A 20,134-nucleotide genomic window follows, 5' to 3' on the forward strand; every position below is an offset into this window, starting at 1 on the left:
TTCCATCTTTCACCTTTCTGCCCTTTTCTGCATCTCTACTCTTTTGTGCCTTATTTCTGCTTATTTTCCCTTTTTTCTTTATCCCTTCTTTCCTCCCTTTACCTTTCCCCGCCGCTGCTGCCCCCGCGGCCCCTCCCCCCCCAGCGCGACGGCCCAATCCAGCTCCTCTCCCCGCTCCCGCCTCCCAGCTGTCCAGCCCTCCCCGACCCCTACTTAATGGCGGCCACTGGTGCACCGAAGGCGCGTCAAAGGCTAGCACATCTGCGCCCGTCCGCGACCAGCACCAGGAACCCTGGACCTCCGCCCCGCCAACGCTACGACCCAGCAGCACTCCACGCACTCAACCCAGGCTGCAACAACAACTGCAAGCTAGCATCACCAGCCGACACCCATGGACCTTTCAGCTGTCACCGCTGCCGGCACACCTGCAGCACCGCCAAGAACACGGATCCAGCACAACCCGCCCCCAAGAACACAACCAAACCGAAGACCCTGCAATGCATCCTCCTCAACGTCCGATCCCTCCACAAACATGCCACAGAAATCTGGGACCTCCTCGACAGCACCACCCCGGACGTAGCATTCTTCACCGAAACCTGGACCAATGCCACCTCGGGACCGGACATCGCCATCGCCATCCCGCAATGATACAAGATCTCCAGGAAGGACCACCCCACCCACCCAGGAGGAGGAATCGCCATCGTCCACAAATCCAGCCTCCGCCTGAGCACACTACCTGACGAGTCCACAAAACTGATGGAACACCCTCACTTCAAGATACTGGCCAGCCCCAGCGCCGCCCTCCGAGGAAGCCTCATCTACCGACCCCCTGGACCCCGCGGACCCTTCGCCAACTCCATCACGGACATTATCTCCCAGCAGGCCATCGCATCCACCAACTACACCCTGCTGGGAAACCTCAACTTCCACCTCGACAATCAACTGGACCCCAACACCACATGCCTCCTGGCCAACCTCCACAACATTGGACTCTGCCAGATCGTGACAGAGCCCACGCACTCAGCAGGACACACCCTTGACCCCCTCTTCACTACAGGAAACTCCATCACCTTCAGCCACACCACCGAACTCCCATGGACCGACTAACGTTGCGTCCACTTCACCTTCAGAACACACACCATCCACAGACACCAGCACCTGCTTCCAGAAAGAAACTGGACCAAAATCACCAACGACCAGCTCACCTCCTCACTCAACAACTCCACCCCAACCATTGCGGAAAACGACGACCCCAACAACGCAGCTCGAACCCTGCATAGATGGATCTCGGACAGCACCAACACCATAGCCCCCCCTCAAGAAAAACAACAATACCCGTGCCAAGAAAGCCAGATGGTTTACCACCGAACTTCGAGAGTCCAGGCGCACATGCCGCCGCCTCGAAAAGTCCTGGAGAAACACCAAATCCACAGAAGCCCACAACAACTTCAGAGCCGCCACCAACGCGCACCATCAACTCATCAGAGAAACGAGGAAAAAAGAGATTGAAGACAGAATCTCCACCCACGCACACAACAGCAAGAAACTCTTCAGCATCATCAAGGAGTTCGCCCAACCCACCAGCGAGTCTACTGACATCCCTCCCTCACAAGACCTCTGCGACAAACTCAGCACCTTTTTCCACCACAAAATCAAGAGCATCTACGACAACTTCGACAAAGACAACCAACACACTGAACCCTCACGAACCACCCCCGACTCCCGGAAACCAGCGATTGATGACTGGACAGCCCTCACCATCGAAGACACACTGAAGACAATGAAGTCAATCCACTCAGGGGCCACCACGGACCCCTGCCCCCACCACATCTTCAACAGAGCCACCGATACCATCGCACCCATGCTCCACCACCCCATCAACCGCTCCCTGGCGACCGACTCCGTCCCCGACGACTGGAAACACGCGGAGGTCAACCCCCTCCTAAAGAAACCCTCAGCGGACCCCACCGACCTCAAAAACTACAGACCCATCTCCCTGCTCCCTTTCCCAGCGAAAGTCATCGAGAAAGCCATCAACAGCCAACTCGCCACATTCATTGAAGAACACAACATCCTCGACTCCTCCCAATCCGGCTTCAGAAAAAACCACAGTACGGAAACCGCCCTCCTCGCCGCAACAGACAACATCCGCACCCAACTGGACAAAGGAGAAACAGTAGCCCTCATCCTCCTAGACCTATCAGCGGCGTTCGACACAGTCTCCCACCGCACCCTAATACGCAGACTCTACGACGCAGGAATCCAGGACAAGGCCCTCGACTGGATCTGCTCCTTCCTCTCCGGCAGGACGCAACGGGTCAGACTCCCCCCTTTCCTCTCAGACCCCACACCTACCACCTGCGGAGTCCCCCAGGGCTCCTCCCTCAGCCCGACGCTCTTCAACGTCTACATGGCTCCACTTGCCCCCATCGTCAGAACCTACGGACTCAACATCGTGTCATACGCAGACAACACCCAGCTCATCTTCTCCCTATCCAACGAGCCCAACACCGCCAGACGCAACTTTCGAGAAGGCATGAAAGCAGTCGCCAAATGGATGAAAAACAGCTGCCTACAACTAAACACCAACAAAACAAAAGTACTCATCATGGGCCCAAACCCCGACGCGTGGAGCGACAACTGGTGGCCCACCGCCCTTGGAAACCCGCCAACCCCCACAGACCACGCACGCAACCTGGGAATCATCCTGGACTCCGAGCTCAAAATGGACCGCCAGATCAACTCTGTCTCATCTTCCTGCTTCCACACCCTCCGCCTCCTTCGTAAGACCTTCAAATGGATCCCCCTCGAACACCGGAAGACAGTCACTCACGCCCTGGTCACCAGCAGACTCTACTACGGCAACGCACTCTATGTCGGAATAAACAAAAACATCATCCGCAAGCTACAGAACATCCAGAACGCCGCCGCAAGACTGGTCCTCAACCTGCCAAAACACTGCCACATCTCGCAGCACCTGCGCACACTCCACTGGCTCCCCGTCGAGGCGAGAATCACCTTTAAGATGCTCACCCACGCACACAAGGCCCTCCACGGCACCGGACCGGCATACCTGAACAGCCGGCTCAAATTCCAGGCACTCCCAAAGGACCCTACGATCAGCCCATCTCTCCTACGCCGTGGTCCCCCGCACCAGAAAGACCAAATCGGGAGGCCGCTCCTTCTCCTTCCTCGCCGCCAAAGCATGGAACGCCCTTACACTCCACCTCAGACAGACAACATCGCTCCCCATCTTCGCAAGAAACCTCAAAACTTGGCTCTTCGACAGACCCCCTCCTTGATGGAATGGAACCTGCGCCCCCCACCCCTAGCGCCTTGAGACCCTTACGGGTGAGTAGTTGCGCTTTAACAAACTCCTGATTGATGGATTGACTCTACTTCTGAATCTGGGTTAGTGACAGGTAATCCCCCCCAAAACCTAGCCTCACCGTGAGCCCATCAAGAAGAGAAGTCTCTGCAGATTCTAAACTCCTCCTGCAGCTCAGCGAGCGTTGTAGCAGATTTCAGGCACCCAGAACTCTCCACCGATCAAAAGAACAAAGCTGGCCTTGCAGAGAAACGGAGCCCCAAGATCCTCTTCCTCCTTCACCAAAAGACGCTGAATAGTGAGCACGGGGAACTGGGTGCGGCCGCTGACATCGTAGGCACGCCCCGTGCCAAGCCTCACGCATCTCGCGTGAGGTGTCAAACCTCACGCATCTCGCTTGAGGTCCCAAACCTCACGCATTTCGCGTGAGCTGCCAAACCTCACGCATCTCGCGTGAGGTGCCAAACCTCACGCATTACGGGTGAGGTGCCAAACCTCACGCATTTCGGGTGAGGTGCCAAACCTCACGCATCTCGCGTGAGCTGCCAAACCGCACGCATCTCGCGTGAGGTGCCAAACCTCACGCATCTCGAGTGAGGTGCCAAACCTCAAGCATCTCGAGTGAGGTGCCAATCCTCACGCATCTCGAGTGAGGTGCCAATCCTCTCGCATCTCGCGTGAGGTGCCAATCCTCACGCATCTCGCTTGAGGTGCCAAACCTCACGCATCTCGCTTGAGGTGCCAAACCTCACGCATCTCGTGTGAGGTGCCAAACCTCACGCATTACGGGTGAGGTGCCAAACCTCACGCATTTCGGGTGAGGTGCCAAACCTCACGCATCTCGCTTGAGGTGCCAAACCTCACGCATCTCGTGTGAGGTGCCAAACCTCACGCATTACGGGTGAGGTGCCAAACCTCACGCATTTCGGGTGAGGTGCCAAACCTCACGCATCTCGGGTGAGGTGCCAAACCTCACGCATCTCGCGTGACATGCCAAACCTCACGCATCTCGGGTGAGGTGCCAAACCTCACGCATCTCGGGTGAGGTGCCAAACCTCACGCATCTCGAGTGAGGTGCCAAACCTCACGCATCTCGGGTGAGGTGCCAATCCTCACGCATCTCGGGTGAGGTGCCAATCCTCACGCATCTCGCGTGAGGTGCCAATCCTCACGCATCTCGGGTGAGGTGCTAAACCGCACGCATCTCGGGTTAGGTGCCAAACCTCACGCATCTCGGGTGAGGTGCCAAACCTCACGCATCTCGGGTGAGGTGCCAATCATCACGCATCTCGCGTGAGATACCGAATCGCACGCATCTCGCGTGAGGTGCCAAACCTCACGCATCTCGTGAGTGTCTGGCGCGGTGGTAAATGTCCTCCCATTCTTTTTTGCGCAGAGTCCGCCCCAGTTCCCTGTCCCATCTAGCCCGTCCTGCATTATAAACGCGCGAGTATCTGTCCAAGAGGCGCCGATTTATGTCTGAAATGAGTCGCTTATCTGTGGTGCGCGAGAGAAGCCAGTATTCATATTTACTGAGCTTGCGTGTAGCGTCTCCACGGATCTGGGTTTGAAGCGCCCAATGTCGGACCTGTAGATACCTAAGGTGTTCAGCCTCCGGGAGGTCATAGGTCTTCCGGAATTCCTCAAAAGGCGTCACTCCCGCACCTGAATACATGTGAAAGAGGCATCGGCATCCTGCTGGGCACCACCGTGCAAAGGCCTGGACATCCCTACCCGGGCCGAAGTCAGGGTTCTCTAACAGGGGTGTGAGGGGAGACGGGAAGGTCGTCAGGTCGTGTAAGACGCATGTTCGATCCCATACCTCTTGCGGTACCCTCGTGACGATGGAGGCGTATAGGTTAGGGGGCCGGTGTTGTTGCCATAGGAAAGGCACCTCCTGGAGTGGACGCCCCGCGACCGCTTGGTCCTGGAACAACCAATGGCGCTCCGATTCCCATTTGCTCCATTCCACTAGGGTTCTGAGTTGGGTCACCTGGTAATAGTGACGCAAATCTGGCAGGCTCAGCCCACCACTCTCCGGGGGAAGCATCCCTAGCCTCAGCTTGAGTCTGGGCCTTTTCCCGTTCCAGACAAACTGAGCCAGCTCCGATTGCGTGCGGCGAATCCATCCCTCCGGGGGACGGAACGGGCTAGCCCGAAAAACGTATAAAACTTGCGGGAGGATTGTCATCTTTACTGCTGCCACTCGGCCCAGCCAAGATAGTGGGAGGTGCCGCCACCGCCCGACCTCCGCGCGGATAGTGCGACTAAGGTTAGCGTAGTTGAGATGCACCGTTTCTTGTAGCGTGGCCGCCAATTGTATGCCCAGGTGGGGGACTGCACCGTCTGCCCATTGGAAGGGGAATTGTGCTTCTAGGGAGGCCCGCGTGTGTGCCTCCAAGGAAAGGTCAAGTGCTACTGATTTCATCATGTTCACCTTAAAGCCAGAGGCCTTCGCAAATGCATCCAGGATGGTGTAGGAAGGTGGATACCTGACTATGGTTGCCCCCAACTTTTTGCCTGGTGTTTTGCTGGTTTTCCGACTTAGTTGACCTGGGACCCTGCTATCCAGGGCCCCAGGCCTACTGCTCTCTCTATAAAATGGATTCCATGTACCTTAGGTACATATCTAATTGGATACTGAGTCACCTTATCAGTCCCTGTACAGTGTACCTTAGGTACCCAGGGCATAGGTGTACCCAGGGCCTACCAGGGGCTGCAGCATGTACTATGCCACCCCTGGCTGGCCATCTAAATCTGACACAACTGGCTGCACGACAGCTGGGGCAAGGTGGTGTAATCACCCTTTGCTTTAGATATAGTATACCTATATCTAACCCTAAAATGGACACACAGATTCCTATCAGTCACTCCTATGGCAGGCCTTGACAATCCTGAAGGCAGAGTGCTTGGAATCATGTGAGATGGTGCTCTGGCATGAGCTGAGCACGTTTGCAGCTTGCGGAACCAAGTCCTAATAGCTGTTCCATGATAACGCATACCACATACTCTTAAGTACATTATAATCCTCGTGGTTATATGCTATCTTTGGTATCGCTTTATCAAAACATGTCGAGTAAGGTGTCATACAAATTGGAATACTAACCCCTCGCCAATTCTGGCGACGGGGTTTGCATTCCACCCTTCTAGAGGGACACGACATGTATGTAACTGTGAACCCCGGTTAAAGTTAACTCAAGCCTCAGCATCACAAAATGGATGCTGCCACCACAGACACAAGTCTGACCTGCTGCTGGGAGTCCTTCCAGCGAGGGAGGCCTGGACAAAGGGGTTTCCTGTCAGGGGCGGTGCTAGCACCATCCCAGACAGGGTTTTGTGTATCCTGGGTAGGCAGGGCTTTAGAGGAAGGTGACTGCAAGTGGCACCCCGGTCCTCACTATGCATCTGCCGGCTAGAACCAGATCCAGGGGCACACCAGCCCCTGAGCTGGGGAAAGTCCGGCATGGGAGAGGGGTGTAACCACCCCCCTTCCTGGTCCCACCCATGGGCAGGACCTAGTCGCGTGCCAGCCCCTTTTCCTAGTATAAAGATAGGAGCGGGCCCCCTTCCAGATTAGATCATCTTTGAATCCTGAAACTACTTTCTACGAAAGGAACTCTCGACTTCTTCTCAAGATTTCTCCCTTGTGACTAAGGAGTAGTCACCCTGCACCCGCAGGCACCATCCAAGAACACTGCGGTTTGCTGCACGTCCTTCCTCCGGAATCCGACTGACCAGCACGACGAGACCCGGCTTCCCTGGCACCTCTGACCTCTACCCACATCGTCGGCTGAGATCCGTGGGTGCGACGAGACCTCGAGGGACCGGCCATCTTCAAGACTGCACGACTCTTGCCCAGCACGACCGCCGAGGGATCCTCGAGTGAGTGCTTTGGGGTCCGAGAAGCCCCAACCCTGAGCAGCTCCAGCACCGAAGTTCATCCCTCCAGCATCCACCAGATCTGCGTGGGGCCCTTCTGCTTTTTGCTGCTCACCGCGTTGTCTGGCTACTAGCCCGCTGGCTTGTGGCCCTCCCGACGACGAACGACGACATCACCACTGCTGGTCTGGCTGCTCCAGACTGGCCCTTGCTCCCCTTCAAAAGAGGAGCCCCCCGGACCCTCCTGGTCCACTCCAGACGCCATTTTGAGTCCACCGCGTGGGCTTGCATTTGCCAAGACTTGTTGCCCCAATCCTGGGTCCAGCGACGTCGACAGCAGATACCGTCGTGGGACAGCTCGCACCTCCATCCTGGTCGCCGACAACGCCTCCTGGTCCGTGAGACTGCAGAGCCCAGCGTCGCCCACTCACCTGGTCGAGGTGACTTCAGCCGGTGCCATCCTGGTGCCCATCTAATCACTGGCTAGTGATTCAGAACTTGGTCCCCTCTGCTTACAGGTGTCTTCCATCTCCGATCCAGGCTTGGATCCCTCCGAATCTCTTCACTGGTCGCCTGCCAGCAACTTCTTCTTTCAGGCTCCATAGACTGCAACGAGGATTCCCGACGTCTTTCCAGACCTATGCACCCGCAGCCCCTGGGCTAGGTAAACTCAGCATTTCGGTGCTACAGCATAGCCTCACTATCCAAGGGTCCAGATCCTTTTTCGTTTCAGCTCTACCTAGTCGGATTCGTCCGATATCACTAACTTTGTAATTACTAGTATCCATAGACTTTGTCCCGCATCCCGCGTGAGAGTGCACACTCTGCACCCGAGTCCCCTAGGCCTCCTGCTAGTAATCTGAAGGTTCAGTAGTCCAGTCCTAGCGATTCCAAACCCTATGAGATTAGTACTTACCTGCTAGTAATTTCGCATTCCACTTTTAGAGTATATGGTTTTTCGTGCCCCTCGGGCATTTGTGTAAATTGTGCAACTTAAAGTATTTTCGTGAGAGTTTTGTTGTGTGCTTAGTACCCTGTCCTCATAAAGAGTACAGGGCTGTTGTGATCTAAATAAATACACTGTTTATTTTCATAACACTTGTGTGGTGTCCTTTCACTTGGTGTTCAAGGGGTATATGTGATGGTATAACAGCTGGCTTAACACGCCCTTTAGAGTTTAGCCCGAAGACTGCTCGTATCCATGCTACTAGGATAGCTGGTCTATAAGGTTGACTTACAACCAATCATCAATAAGGGTTGTTTGGACTGATACAAAGTGCTCACTAGAATAGTGAACATTATATATCAGGCCAACTTCTCACACAGACGTAAAGTTATATTGACTAACTCTGAACAAGTAGTTGGTTGAGGATTGATTTGCGCAAGAACGTCTTTCAGATCATCTTTTAACCCTTGATAAAAGAGTGCTGCCCTCTTTTCTTCAGGCCACAAGGTTTCTGCAATTAACCTATTGAAATGTGACAAATAGGAAATAAGGTCTCTATTCCCTTGTCGTAGCTGTAATAGTTCGCGATCTGCGGACAGAGTCACCAGTGGCGGCTGGTGACATTTGAAATTGGTGTGGCGTAAAATTGGCGGTGGAGAAAAAAATACAGGAACAAACACCACACAGTACCATACAAAGAATAGAAACCAACCCCACATCAAAACTAATGCAGCGCGCTATGTGAAAGTGAACTCAGCATGTTCATAAAGTGATCACATATTCTAGAAAATATTCATTTCGTGAAACCATCATGCAGTGTTAGAGGCTTAGCTTATGAGTAGCTTCAAATAGAATGAAAACACAAAACAGGTATTACAGCAAATTTTGCCTGCAGTGGGCACCAATGCATTGTATATTCCATACCTTGCAAATACATATACAGGGTAAATTTATGAGATGAACACTGCCCAGATTTGAAAATGTGGGATACTTTTTTTTTCAGCTGAAACACGCTAATGAGGGCCACTTTCATTTTAATTAACCCCGGGCATAGTGGGCGTAGTGGGTCTCCGCGGAGCTACGCGGAATGGGCGAGAAGTTACGCCCACTCCCGCACTCCGCGTAGCCCCACTACGCACCTCCCTCCCGCTCTCCTCTACATACATTATTTAAGCAAAATACCCTAAATAAACAAGTTTAAAGCAGTTACCGTGTCCGGGGCTCCCTATTGGAATAGCGTCCCGTCATAGATACCAATGCGCATGCGCGGGCGGCCGCGCATGCGCATTGGTATCTATGACGGGACGCTATTCCAATAGGGAGCCCCGGACACGGTAACTGCTTTAAACTTGTTTATTTAGGGTATTTTGCTTAAATAATGTATGTAGGGGAGGGCGGGAGGGAGGCGGGTGGCGGCCGACTCGGCTACGCACACGGAGTGGGCGTAGTGTTGCCGGCTACGCTGTCTACGCAAAATGCGTAGGAGGCAACACTACGCCTACTCCGTGGGCGTAGCCGATTCGGACGCCCAGGGTTAATTTTAATGCCCAGATGTATTTGCTGTGCTAGTCCGACCCTGGCTGTTCCACGTATTCCGAGTGAATTTATCAATAAATAACACATGACTCAACCCCCAGTGGCTCCAATTGCCCTGTTGGTCCAGTGTCACTCCGAACTGAGGGAGTTCTTGCTGGGTCAGAGGTGCACTCACACGGAGCTGTTTACATAACGTGCTCGCCGTGCAAACCGTAGCAGCCCTCTCAATTGACTCCAGTGACGCCATTTAAACTTATTTTAATTAATGTTTAACCTATCGTAGATACTGTTTTTAACACTCCGTCGATCGTCAACCCCTCCTTATCCTCTCACTCCCAAATATACAATTTGGCACCAGCATGACTGAGCTAAACTGTGTGAATCAGGCGAGTGACGAAGGTGCTGGTGCTGACAAGTTCGTGTCTAGTCAGAGGCCAGTCACTCCTCTGATGTCCCTACTTGTTCGGTGTGCAGGGGAACGCCAGTTCTCTTGTGTCAGTGAATTAACGAGACACGCGTTTGTGCCTGCTTACTGGCACTATGACTATGAGAGATGGAAACAAACATACAAACTACTGCCACAAACGGATGAGAGAAACTCGCACTTTATTTACTCGGAACTTTTATACAGAATGCAAAGCATGACTGTATTTTCGGCTGAATTGGGTTACATGTTACAACTCATTTACACACAGTCACAGAGGCCCTTATTTAAGGCAACCCAAGGAACGTGCCAACAATGTACAGTCTTCAGAGTTTATTCGATGTTATATTGTTTTCATTTTTAATTATTATGTATGCACATGCACAATGGCACTCACCACATGGGAAGGAAGTCGGAACGGGAAACTAAGAATCAGGCGTGAGCGCTCTCACTGCACAGGACCATCTCTTCCCAGAGCAAGGGCAGGTGGCACGGCGACATCGCAGTCCCACCTGCCCCATCACAGTCAGGCACGGGTTGCCAAACCCAGCCGCAAGAAGAGCTCAGAACATCCATAGAAGCACCAAGCACCAGCACGCCACTGCCAACGGACCCGAGCCGGCGCACAAGGAGGCATGCATGAGCTGAGCATCCCGGGTGACAGGGTAAAGGAGTCCCGGCATGTGGCGCAACACAAACCACCTCAACCCCCAGACTAGAGAGCTTCTTCTTCACCCCTCTGAAACCCGCCTCCTTAACGAAATCCCCCTCACTCCGAAGCCGGCAGAGACAGGCAACATTTAAATACTTAAGTATAATTTACATGTGATATGTATGTATGTATGTATGTATAGGCGTTCTTTTATAGCACTATAACTGTCACCCGACTGGCATCCTGGCGCTTAGACTGTTATGACCCAATACATGATGTTTCCAGCTTCCAATCTATTTACATTGTTCTGGGGAACAGATGGGTCTTTAATGCTTTTTTAAAGGAAGAAAAATCTTCCAGGCCCCTCAGGCCTACCGGTAGAGAATTCCACAGCCGCGCTGCGGTAAACCTGAAGGACCGACCACCCATCCGGGACCTCAGAAACTTGGGTACTACCACCAAGTAAGCCGAGGCTGACCGGAGTGGTCTTGGAGGGATGTACCATGAGAAAAGGTCCTGCAGAGGAGACGGGCCTTGTCCGTGTAGAGCCCTAAAAACCAAACACAAAGCTTTGAAGTTCACCCGTTGAGAGATTGGCAACCAATGAAGGTCCCTAAGTGCCTTGGCAGAAGAGTCCAGGCGGCATCGCGAGAGTGCCAGTTTGGCAGCAAAATTCTGTACTCTGAGTTTTCCTAGCAGAGTAACTGGTGCCCCCAGCAGCAGTGCGTTGCAGTAGTCGAGACAACTTAAAATTATGCTCCGCATTACCTCTGGTCTGGCCTGTACCGGGAGCAAGGGTAGAATCTTTCGCAATGATCCAAGTAATGCCATACAAGTGGCCACCGTTTTGTTCACTGATGTGTCCAGCTGTAAGTCGGAACTAAACATTACCCCCAAATTCTGATCCGATTCGGCAGGCAGACTAGTACCTTGGAAATCAGGAGGCCAAAAACCCTGCAGTAGGGGTCTGGGGGTCCGATCCATAGAGCAATGTAGCACCTCGGTTTTCGAGCTGTTAAATTGTAGGGAGTTGTTACCCAGCCATTCTGCCGTGGTGCTCATGCATCGATGGAAGACCTCCTGTGACACCCCGTCCTTACCCTCAAACGAGAAGATAAGTTGGGTGTCATCGGCGTAGTTGGTGACTGTTATGCCAAAAGATTTAATCAGCGTGATCAGGGACGGAGGTAAAGATTGAAAAGAATGGGGCTGATGGCCGAGCCCTGGGATACTCCCTGACCAACCCTCCTGATGTTGGATTTAAAGGGTGGCATGGCAACTACCTGGTGCCTTTGATCGAGATATGACACCAGCCATTCAAGGGCCAAGCCCGACACCCCAGCCTCCGTCAGTCCCCTGACCAGGATTGCATGGCTGACCGTGTCGAACGCAGCCGACATATCGAGCAGCACTAAAAAGGCTGCTCGACCCTGGTCGGCACGCGTTTGAAGGTCATCGAGAACAGTCACCAATGCCGACTCTGTCCCATGTGCCGGTCTAAACCCAAACTGAGCCACATCCAAACAATCAGTAGTCTCAAGAAAGTTGGAGAGATGTTTTGTGGCCAGTTTCTCTAGAATTTTAATAGGGAATGGCAAGAGGGAGATGGGCCTAAAGTTGGCTGGGCATGTGGGGTCCAGATTCTCCTTTTTAAGCAGTGGGGAGACCACCGCCAATTTCCAGCAATCTGGAACCCGTGCTGAAGTGAGAGACTGGCGACAGATGGAAAAAAGTGGGGGAAACAGCTCTTCACGAAAAAGTTTCCAGAATTTGGGTGGAAGAGGATCAGAAGGTGAGCCAGAGGACACCCCGTCAGCCAAAGAGCAGAAGTCCTCAAAAGATGGTAGAGGAAAGTTGCTCAGCTCACCTGATTTAGTACACTCCTTCCTATTCTCAAACGAGATGGAATCGTGCACAGCACAGCCAGTTGACGAGGGAAGATTGTTTAAGATGTTGGCAATCTAATCCTCAAAGGCCTGTGCTAGCGAATCACAGAGAGCTTGAGAGGCCGGGATGACAATTTTTGTACAGCCAGGATGGGCCAGGTCCTTTACGATCTTAAATAAGGCCTGAGATTTATTTACAGCTGCCATCAAAGATTCTTCTAAGAATCTAGCTTTGGCAAGCTTGATCTGGATTTTATAGGACGCCAGTGCTTGTTTGAAGAGGACTCTATGTGATTCCAGGTACTGTTTCCTCCAGGTCCGCTCAGCCTGTTTACATTGGAGCTTGAGCTGCCGAAGTTCTTCCGAGTACCATGGCATAGCAAGATCAGTCCTATCTTTGATTTTTCGCAGCGGGGCCAAAGAGTCCAGAGAAGCCGAGATTCGCTGACAGAGAGTCTCGTAACTTACGTCCACATTCGCTTCCAATACAAAGCCATCTGGCAGCAGAGAGGGCAAGATCGTTTGTTTGAGGAGTCTAGACCATTGTCTCCCCATTCTAGTGCCCCCCACACTCCCTTTCTTTAATGGAGCACTAGTGCACGAGAGGGAGAACTGGACGAGGGCGTGATCCGTCCAACACTGAGGCAGGACGTCACGTATAGCCGTTCGACAAGCGTCAGCAAAAAGTAGATCAAGAATATGGCCCTTTGAATGGGTTTTGGAGAGTACCAGTTGTTGTAGCTCAATATTATGACAAGCTTGGACCAGCTCTACATAGGCCGTCTTGGTCGGTCTCTCTGACCAAATATTGAAATCCCCTCACACCATCAACTTTGTGTGGGAGAGATCTTATATTAAGTCTATGAGCTCAGGTACAGCAGATAACGAGCTAGCCGGGGGTCTATAACATAGTAGACCCGTGAATAGCACGCCTCCTTGGTCCTTGATGGAGAAACCCAATGTTTCGCACCCAGCGATTGCCTTGATGATAAGCTGGGAGACGTCAGGAGTCTGCCTAAAAATTAATCCAGTTCCACCTCCTCTGGCTCCCATCCTGGGATTATGCCTTATTTTGAAGCCAGTGGGACAAGCTGTCCCCAGTTCCACCGAGCTAGTCGGTGTTGTCCAAGTCTCTGTCATGAAGAGTACGTCTAGATGGTAAGAATCGATAAGTAACGCAATTTCTTCACAGTGTTTGATGAGAGATCTCACATTTAACAAGCCACAGGACAAGGCAACTGGGTGCTTACTGGTGGTGATATACTTTCGGTTACTGAGTGAACCGAGATTAAGGCGTAAAAGTTCATCGCGGGAATAAGAGTAAGAAGCTACATCTTGGTTCCGAGAGGCAGAACTTTCGGCGCCCGGCGCGAACGGGCGCAAACGGGCTTACCTCTGGCGCACCTCCGGCGCTCCGCCGGCGCGCCGGCTGCGTGCCTACGCTGCGCGCTTTAGGGGTGTCCATCATATATAGCCGTATACGCAAGATTCCAGTAGTGCGATCACTAGCCCCCCAACCAAGATGGCGCCTGCAATTCGGCACTCCCTGGTTCCCTCCCTCACCCAAGATGGCGGCTACCAAAACCGCAGCGCGATGTCTCCAGGAGCCCTAAGGTGCCCTGAAGCGCTCAAATTCCCGCAAAGTGCGGAATGAGGTCACAATTATAGTGCGGGTAAGAGTGGTACTAATAACACGCTATGAGAGAGGTAGCGCCTAGCGCCAAGATCGACAGCGCGAGCGCGCAGTAAAGTAGATTAATTTTAAAATAATTAAAACAGCAATGCAGCAATAGATTCTGCAGCGCGCAATGGTCATGTAAGTCTGACCTGTCGATGGGGAAGTTCTGCTTTTATGCACTTCCAGACGCAAGAGTCCTGTAGTGCGATCACTAGCCCCCCAACCAAGATGGCGCCAGCAATTCGGCACTCCCTGGTTCCCTCCCTCACCCAAGATGGCGGCTACCAAAACCGCAGCGCGATGTCCCCAGGAGCCCTAAGGTGCCCTGAAGCGCTCAAATTCCCGCAAAGTACGGAATGAGGTCACAATTATAGTGCGGGTAAGAGAGGTACCAATAACACGCTATGACCGAGGTAGCGCCTAGCGCCAAGATCGACAGAGCGAGCCCGCAGTAAAGTAGATTAATTTTAAAATAATTAAAACAGCAATGCGGCAATAGATTCTGCAGCGCGCAATGGTCATGTAAGTCTGCGATATGCGATAATACATAATAAAATATTATATAAAACTTACCTTGGCTTCCCGCGCTGACTCCCGAGACTGCAGACTTCCGACTCCCGCCGTCCTGGATTTTGAATGCGTCTGACGTGGTCTGGGCTCTCGTCAACAGGAAGGCTGCAGGCAACCTCCCTCCCCTCCACCGCAGCCAGCACCGCTTGGTTCGGACGGCTGCCCCAACAGCGTCATTTCTCTCAGTCTGTATGCTGCAGAGAACGGAGAGGAGGAAGCGGAGTACTTAATCGCTGTATCCTATCTACTTTATCAGAGAGCATTGCAGTGGCATTCCTAGCTTCAGTTAAATCTGTTTGCATCTGAACAATAACCCTCATTAAATCATCCATGGTGGCCATAATGTCAAAACTCTCAGACCGGGAGGAATATTATTCGTGGGCTCACTATTCTGTCAGGTTGCTTCTTCCTCAGGGTCCGGAGTGATGATATAAGGGGCCCACCTCTCAATACCTCCAACTCTGATTGTAATGATTACACAGAGTATTGAAGTGATTAAGCGGGGGAAAGGGAATTAGGAAGGGACCAGCTGGGAAGGAGATCTGAAAAGGAAAAGTTACTCGCAAACAAAAATACAAGCACTTTCCTTCGCACAAAGACGTAAATTAGGACATCAGATTCTGTCCTTCAATCAGGAACTAGCTTAAGAGCTTTGTGGCTTGCGTTTATTCAGACAATAAGACTCTTAGTTGACCTTTCTTAGATCCGCTATATTGTGGCGATAATACTTCACTTCAGTATCAACTGCTCAAAGGCATAAGCGGCAGAATTTGGTTTAGGTCTTTCTATGACTAGGTTTTCAATCACCTAAACAATCAGTGTCTTATATTTCCTTATTTTATGTGACTTAAATGTGTTCCCAAAAACATTCATGGAACTACTATAGAACAAGAATCGCACTCGTGAATATGGTAAATGATCTTGAAAATCAAATTGAATGTTCCTAATAAATCACTGAAATGGTTTTAACAAGATTCGCAATCTTACCTGTAGAGTGGACCTCTGTCTCCTTTCTCTCACTCTGCTCCTTCACTCGTTTTTCTATCCTTTCTATCTTTCACCTTTCTGCATCTCTGCTCTTTTGTGCGTTATTTCTGCCCATTTTCCCTTTCTCTCCCTCTGCTCCTTCACTCGTTTTTCTACCCTTTCTATCTTTCACCTTTCTGCACCTCTGCTCTTTTGTGCCTTATTTCTGCCCATTTTCCCTTTCGCTCCTTCACTCGTTTTCACTCGTTTTTCTACCCTTTCCATCTTTCACCTTTCTGCCCTTTTCTGCATCTCTACTCTTTTGTGCCTTATTTCTGCTTATTTTCCCTTTTTTCTTTATCCCTTCTTTCCTCCCTTTACCTTTCCCCGCCGCTGCTGCCCCCGCGGCCCCTCCCCCCCCAGCGCGACGGCCCAATCCAGCTCCTCTCCCCGCTCCCGCCTCCCAGCTGTCCAGCCCTCCCCGACCCCTACTTAATGGCGGCCACTGGTGCACCGAAGGCGCGTCAAAGGCTAGCACATCTGCGCCCGTCCGCGACCAGCACCAGGAACCCTGGACCTCCGCCCCGCCAACGCTACGACCCAGCAGCACTCCACGCACTCAACCCAGGCTGCAACAACAACTGCAAGCTAGCATCACCAGCCGACACCCATGGACCTTTCAGCTGTCACCGCTGCCGGCACACCTGCAGCACCGCCAAGAACACGGATCCAGCACAACCCGCCCCCAAGAACACAACCAAACCGAAGACCCTGCAATGCATCCTCCTCAACGTCCGATCCCTCCACAAACATGCCACAGAAATCTGGGACCTCCTCGACAGCACCACCCCGGACGTAGCATTCTTCACCGAAACCTGGACCAATGCCACCTCGGGACCGGACATCGCCATCGCCATCCCGCAATGATACAAGATCTCCAGGAAGGACCACCCCACCCACCCAGGAGGAGGAATCGCCATCGTCCACAAATCCAGCCTCCGCCTGAGCACACTACCTGACGAGTCCACAAAACTGATGGAACACCCTCACTTCAAGATACTGGCCAGCCCCAGCGCCGCCCTCCGAGGAAGCCTCATCTACCGACCCCCTGGACCCCGCGGACCCTTCGCCAACTCCATCACGGACATTATCTCCCAGCAGGCCATCGCATCCACCAACTACACCCTGCTGGGAAACCTCAACTTCCACCTCGACAATCAACTGGACCCCAACACCACATGCCTCCTGGCCAACCTCCACAACATTGGACTCTGCCAGATCGTGACAGAGCCCACGCACTCAGCAGGACACACCCTTGACCCCCTCTTCACTACAGGAAACTCCATCACCTTCAGCCACACCACCGAACTCCCATGGACCGACTAACGTTGCGTCCACTTCACCTTCAGAACACACACCATCCACAGACACCAGCACCTGCTTCCAGAAAGAAACTGGACCAAAATCACCAACGACCAGCTCACCTCCTCACTCAACAACTCCACCCCAACCATTGCGGAAAACGACGACCCCAACAACGCAGCTCGAACCCTGCATAGATGGATCTCGGACAGCACCAACACCATAGCCCCCCCTCAAGAAAAACAACAATACCCGTGCCAAGAAAGCCAGATGGTTTACCACCGAACTTCGAGAGTCCAGGCGCACATGCCGCCGCCTCGAAAAGTCCTGGAGAAACACCAAATCCACAGAAGCCCACAACAACTTCAGAGCCGCCACCAACGCGCACCATCAACTCATCAGAGAAACGAGGAAAAAAGAGATTGAAGACAGAATCTCCACCCACGCACACAACAGCAAGAAACTCTTCAGCATCATCAAGGAGTTCGCCCAACCCACCAGCGAGTCTACTGACATCCCTCCCTCACAAGACCTCTGCGACAAACTCAGCACCTTTTTCCACCACAAAATCAAGAGCATCTACGACAACTTCGACAAAGACAACCAACACACTGAACCCTCACGAACCACCCCCGACTCCCGGAAACCAGCGATTGATGACTGGACAGCCCTCACCATCGAAGACACACTGAAGACAATGAAGTCAATCCACTCAGGGGCCACCACGGACCCCTGCCCCCACCACATCTTCAACAGAGCCACCGATACCATCGCACCCATGCTCCACCACCCCATCAACCGCTCCCTGGCGACCGACTCCGTCCCCGACGACTGGAAACACGCGGAGGTCAACCCCCTCCTAAAGAAACCCTCAGCGGACCCCACCGACCTCAAAAACTACAGACCCATCTCCCTGCTCCCTTTCCCAGCGAAAGTCATCGAGAAAGCCATCAACAGCCAACTCGCCACATTCATTGAAGAACACAACATCCTCGACTCCTCCCAATCCGGCTTCAGAAAAAACCACAGTACGGAAACCGCCCTCCTCGCCGCAACAGACAACATCCGCACCCAACTGGACAAAGGAGAAACAGTAGCCCTCATCCTCCTAGACCTATCAGCGGCGTTCGACACAGTCTCCCACCGCACCCTAATACGCAGACTCTACGACGCAGGAATCCAGGACAAGGCCCTCGACTGGATCTGCTCCTTCCTCTCCGGCAGGACGCAACGGGTCAGACTCCCCCCTTTCCTCTCAGACCCCACACCTACCACCTGCGGAGTCCCCCAGGGCTCCTCCCTCAGCCCGACGCTCTTCAACGTCTACATGGCTCCACTTGCCCCCATCGTCAGAACCTACGGACTCAACATCGTGTCATACGCAGACAACACCCAGCTCATCTTCTCCCTATCCAACGAGCCCAACACCGCCAGACGCAACTTTCGAGAAGGCATGAAAGCAGTCGCCAAATGGATGAAAAACAGCTGCCTACAACTAAACACCAACAAAACAAAAGTACTCATCATGGGCCCAAACCCCGACGCGTGGAGCGACAACTGGTGGCCCACCGCCCTTGGAAACCCGCCAACCCCCACAGACCACGCACGCAACCTGGGAATCATCCTGGACTCCGAGCTCAAAATGGACCGCCAGATCAACTCTGTCTCATCTTCCTGCTTCCACACCCTCCGCCTCCTTCGTAAGACCTTCAAATGGATCCCCCTCGAACACCGGAAGACAGTCACTCACGCCCTGGTCACCAGCAGACTCTACTACGGCAACGCACTCTATGTCGGAATAAACAAAAACATCATCCGCAAGCTACAGAACATCCAGAACGCCGCCGCAAGACTGGTCCTCAACCTGCCAAAACACTGCCACATCTCGCAGCACCTGCGCACACTCCACTGGCTCCCCGTCGAGGCGAGAATCACCTTTAAGATGCTCACCCACGCACACAAGGCCCTCCACGGCACCGGACCGGCATACCTGAACAGCCGGCTCAAATTCCAGGCACTCCCAAAGGACCCTACGATCAGCCCATCTCTCCTACGCCGTGGTCCCCCGCACCAGAAAGACCAAATCGGGAGGCCGCTCCTTCTCCTTCCTCGCCGCCAAAGCATGGAACGCCCTTACACTCCACCTCAGACAGACAACATCGCTCCCCATCTTCGCAAGAAACCTCAAAACTTGGCTCTTCGACAGACCCCCTCCTTGATGGAATGGAACCTGCGCCCCCCACCCCTAGCGCCTTGAGACCCTTACGGGTGAGTAGTTGCGCTTTAACAAACTCCTGATTGATGGATTGACTCTACTTCTGAATCTGGGTTAGTGACAGGTAATCCCCCCCAAAACCTAGCCTCACCGTGAGCCCATCAAGAAGAGAAGTCTCTGCAGATTCTAAACTCCTCCTGCAGCTCAGCGAGCGTTGTAGCAGATTTCAGGCACCCAGAACTCTCCACCGATCAAAAGAACAAAGCTGGCCTTGCAGAGAAACGGAGCCCCAAGATCCTCTTCCTCCTTCACCAAAAGACGCTGAATAGTGAGCACGGGGAACTGGGTGCGGCCGCTGACATCGTAGGCACGCCCCGTGCCAAGCCTCACGCATCTCGCGTGAGGTGTCAAACCTCACGCATCTCGCTTGAGGTCCCAAACCTCACGCATTTCGCGTGAGCTGCCAAACCTCACGCATCTCGCGTGAGGTGCCAAACCTCACGCATTACGGGTGAGGTGCCAAACCTCACGCATTTCGGGTGAGGTGCCAAACCTCACGCATCTCGCGTGAGCTGCCAAACCGCACGCATCTCGCGTGAGGTGCCAAACCTCACGCATCTCGAGTGAGGTGCCAAACCTCAAGCATCTCGAGTGAGGTGCCAATCCTCACGCATCTCGAGTGAGGTGCCAAT

This window comes from Lissotriton vulgaris, chromosome 11, assembly GCF_964263255.1.
Source record: "Lissotriton vulgaris chromosome 11, aLisVul1.2, whole genome shotgun sequence".
Taxonomy (NCBI): domain Eukaryota; kingdom Metazoa; phylum Chordata; class Amphibia; order Caudata; family Salamandridae; genus Lissotriton; species Lissotriton vulgaris.